Source organism: Phalangium opilio, unplaced genomic scaffold (assembly GCF_054372755.1).
Source record: "Phalangium opilio isolate 3A_F unplaced genomic scaffold, DU_Popi_V2 ptg000039l_2, whole genome shotgun sequence".
Classification (NCBI taxonomy): Eukaryota; Metazoa; Arthropoda; class Arachnida; order Opiliones; family Phalangiidae; genus Phalangium; species Phalangium opilio.
Window position 1 is genome coordinate 3,173,309 of NW_028324163.1, and position 4,737 is coordinate 3,178,045.

Sequence of the window (4,737 nt, forward strand, 5' to 3'; positions counted from 1 at the left end):
AAAATGGAACCACGGGTACAATTACACTGGCCGCTCAACTAGGCGTCAGTAGTGGCCTATTTGAGAGGCCAGTAGAGAATAAACAAGCAAAATGGAACCATGGACTATTATACTAGCCTCTCAACTTGGCTTCAGTAGTGGCCTACTTGAGAGGCCAGTAGAGAATAAACAAGCAAAATGGAACCATGGACTATTACACTGGCCGCTCAACTAGGCGTCAGTAGTGGCCTACTTGAGAGGCCAGTAGAGAATAAACAAGCAAAATGGAACCACGGGTACAATTACACTGGCCGCTCAACTAGGCGTCAGTAGTGGCCTATTTGAGAGGCCAGTAGAGAGTAAACAAGCAAAATGGAAACATGGACTATTACACTGGCCTCTCAATTAGGCGTCAGTAGTGGCCTACTTGAGAGGCCAGTAGAGAATAAAAAAGAAAATGGAACCCTGGACTATTACACTGGCCGCTCAACTAGGCGTCAGTAGTGGCCTACTTGAGAGGCCAGTAGAGAATAAACAAGCAAAATGGAACCATGGACTAATACACTGGCCGCTCAACTAGGCGTCAGTAGTGGCCTACTTGAGAGGCCAGTAGAGAATAAACAAGCAAAATGGAACCACGGGTACAATTACACTGGCCGCTCAACTAGGCGTCAGTAGTGGCCTACTTGAGAGGCCAGTAGAGAATAAACAAAGAAAATGGAACCATGGAATATTACACTGGCCGCTCAACTAGGCGTCAGTAGTGGCCTACTTGAGAGGCCAGTAGAGAATAAACAAGCAAAATGGAACCATGGACTATTATACTGGCCTCTCAACTTGGCTTCAGTAGTGGCCTACTTGAGAGGCCAGTAGAGAATAAACAAGCAAAATGGAACCATGGACTATTACACTGGCCGCTCAACTAGGCGTCAGTAGTGGCCTACTTGAGAGGCCAGTAGAGAATAAACAAGCAAAATGGAACCACGGGTACAATTACACTGGCCGCTCAACTAGGCGTCAGTAGTGGCCTATTTGAGAGGCCAGTAGAGAGTAAACAAGCAAAATGGAAACATGGACTATTACACTGGCCTCTCAATTAGGCGTCAGTAGTGGCCTACTTGAGAGGCCAGTAGAGAATAAAAAAAGAAAATGGAACCCTGGACTATTACACTGGCCGCTCAACTAGGCGTCAGTAGTGGCCTACTTGAGAGGCCAGTAGAGAATAAACAAGCAAAATAGAACCATGGACTAATACACTGGCCGCTCAACTAGGCGTCAGTAGTGGCCTACTTGAGAGGCCAGTAGAGAATAAACAAGCAAAATGGAACCACGGGTACAATTACACTGGCCGCTCAACTAGGCGTCAGTAGTGGCCTACTTGAGAGGCCAGTAGAGAATAAACAAGCAAAATGGAACCATGGACTATTATTCTGGCCTCTCAACTTGGCTTCAGTAGTGGCCTACTTGAGAGGCCAGTAGAGAATAAACAAGCAAAATGGAACCATGGACTATTACACTGGCCGCTCAACTAGGCGTCAGTAGTGGCCTACTTGAGAGGCCAGTAGAGAATAAACAAGCAAAATGGAACCACGGGTACAATTACACTGGCCGCTCAACTAGGCGTCAGTAGTGGCCTATTTGAGAGGCCAGTAGAGAGTAAACAAGCAAAATGGAACCACGGGTACAATTACACTGGCCGCTCAACTAGGCGTCAGTAGTGGCCTACTTGAGAGGCCAGTAGAGAATAAACAAAGAAAATGGAAACATGGAATATTACACTGGCCGCTCAACTAGGCGTCAGTAGTGGCCTATTTGAGAGGCCAGTAGAGAATAAACAAGCAAAATGGAACCATGGACTAATATACTAGCCTCTCAACTTGGCTTCAGTAGTGGCCTACTTGAGAGGCCAGTAGAGAATAAACAAGCAAAATGGAACCACGGGTACAATTACACTGGCCGCTCAACTAGGCGTCAGTAGTGGCCTACTTGAGAGGCCAGTAGAGAATAAACAAGCAAAATGGAACCATGGACTATTACACTGGCCGCTCAACTAGGCGTCAGTAGTGGCCTACTTGAGAGGCCAGTAGAGAATAAACAAGCAAAATGGAACCACGGGTACAATTACACTGGCCGCTCAACTAGGCGTCAGTAGTGGCCTACTTGAGAGGCCAGTAGAGAATTAACAAAGAAAATGGAACCATGGACTATTACACTGGCCGCTCAACTAGGCGTCAGTTGTGGCGTACTTGAGAGGCCAGTAAAGAATAAACAAGCAAAATCGAACCATGGACTATTACACTGGCCTCTCAACTAGGCGTCAGTAGTGGCCTACTTGAGAGGCCAAGAGAGAATAAACAAGCAAAATGGAACCACGGGTACAATTACACTGGCCGCTCAACTAGGCGTCAGTAGTGGCCTACTTGAGAGGCCAGTAGAGAATAAACAAGCAAAATGGAACCACGGGTACAATTACACTGGCCGCTCAACTAGGCGTCAGTAGTGGCCTATTTGAGAGGCCAGTAGAGAATAAACAAGCAAAATGGAACCATGGACTATTATACTAGCCTCTCAACTTGGCTTCAGTAGTGGCCTACTTGAGAGGCCAGTAGAGAATAAACAAGCAAAATGGAACCATGGACTATTACACTGGCCGCTCAACTAGGCGTCAGTAGTGGCCTACTTGAGAGGCCAGTAGAGAATAAACAAGCAAAATGGAACCACGGGTACAATTACACTGGCCGCTCAACTAGGCGTCAGTAGTGGCCTATTTGAGAGGCCAGTAGAGAGTAAACAAGCAAAATGGAAACATGGACTATTACACTGGCCTCTCAATTAGGCGTCAGTAGTGGCCTACTTGAGAGGCCAGTAGAGAATAAAAAAGAAAATGGAACCCTGGACTATTACACTGGCCGCTCAACTAGGCGTCAGTAGTGGCCTACTTGAGAGGCCAGTAGAGAATAAACAAGCAAAATGGAACCATGGACTAATACACTGGCCGCTCAACTAGGCGTCAGTAGTGGCCTACTTGAGAGGCCAGTAGAGAATAAACAAGCAAAATGGAACCACGGGTACAATTACACTGACCGCTCAACTAGGCGTCAGTAGTGGCCTACTTGAGAGGCCAGTAAAGAATAAACAAAGAAAATGGAACCATGGAATATTACACTGGCCGCTCAACTAGGCGTCAGTAGTGGCCTACTTGAGAGGCCAGTAGAGAATAAACAAGCAAAATGGAACCATGGACTATTATACTGGCCTCTCAACTTGGCTTCAGTAGTGGCCTACTTGAGAGGCCAGTAGAGAATAAACAAGCAAAATGGAACCATGGACTATTACACTGGCCGCTCAACTAGGCGTCAGTAGTGGCCTACTTGAGAGGCCAGTAGAGAATAAACAAGCAAAATGGAACCACGGGTACAATTACACTGGCCGCTCAACTAGGCGTCAGTAGTGGCCTATTTGAGAGGCCAGTAGAGAGTAAACAAGCAAAATGGAAACATGGACTATTACACTGGCCTCTCAATTAGGCGTCAGTAGTGGCCTACTTGAGAGGCCAGTAGAGAATAAAAAAAGAAAATGGAACCCTGGACTATTACACTGGCCGCTCAACTAGGCGTCAGTAGTGGCCTACTTGAGAGGCCAGTAGAGAATAAACAAGCAAAATAGAACCATGGACTAATACACTGGCCGCTCAACTAGGCGTCAGTAGTGGCCTACTTGAGAGGCCAGGAGAGAATAAACAAGCAAAATGGAACCACGGGTACAATTACACTGGCCGCTCAACTAGGCGTCAGTAGTGGCCTACTTGAGAGGCCAGTAGAGAATAAACAAGCAAAATGGAACCATGGACTATTATACTGGCCTCTCAACTTGGCTTCAGTAGTGGCCTACTTGAGAGGCCAGTAGAGAATAAACAAGCAAAATGGAACCATGGACTATTACACTGGCCGCTCAACTAGGCGTCAGTAGTGGCCTACTTGAGAGGCCAGTAGAGAGTAAACAAGCAAAATGGAAACATGGACTATTACACTGGCCTCTCAATTAGGCGTCAGTAGTGGCCTACTTGAGAGGCCAGTAGAGAATAAAAAAAGAAAATGGAACCCTGGACTAGTACACTGGCCGCTCAACTAGGCGTCAGTAGTGGCCTACTTGAGAGGCCAGTAGAGAATAAACAAGCAAAATGGAACCACGGGTACAATTACACTGGCCGCTCAACTAGGCGTCAGTAGTGGCCTACTTGAGAGGCCAGTAGAGAATAAAGAAGCAAAATGGAACCATGGACTATTATTCTGGCCTCTCAACCTGGCTTCAGTAGTGGCCTACTTGAGAGGCCAGTAGAGAATAAACAAGCAAAATGGAACCATGGACTATTACACTGGCCGCTCAACTAGGCGTCAGTAGTGCCCTACTTGAGAGGCCAGTAGAGAATAAACAAGCAAAATGGAACCACGGGTACAATTACACTGGCCGCTCAACTAGGCGTCAGTAGTGGCCTACTTGAGAGGCCAGTAGAGAATTAACAAAGAAAATGGAACCATGGACTATTACACTGGCCGCTCAACTAGGCGTCAGTTGTGGCGTACTTGAGAGGCCAGTAAAGAATAAACAAGCAAAATGGAACCATGGACTATTACACTGGCCTCTCAACTAGGCGTCAGTAGTGGCCTACTTGAGAGGCCAGTAGAGAATAAACAAGCAAAATAGAACCATGGACTAATACACTGGCCGCTCAACTAGGCGTCAGTAGTGGCCTACTTG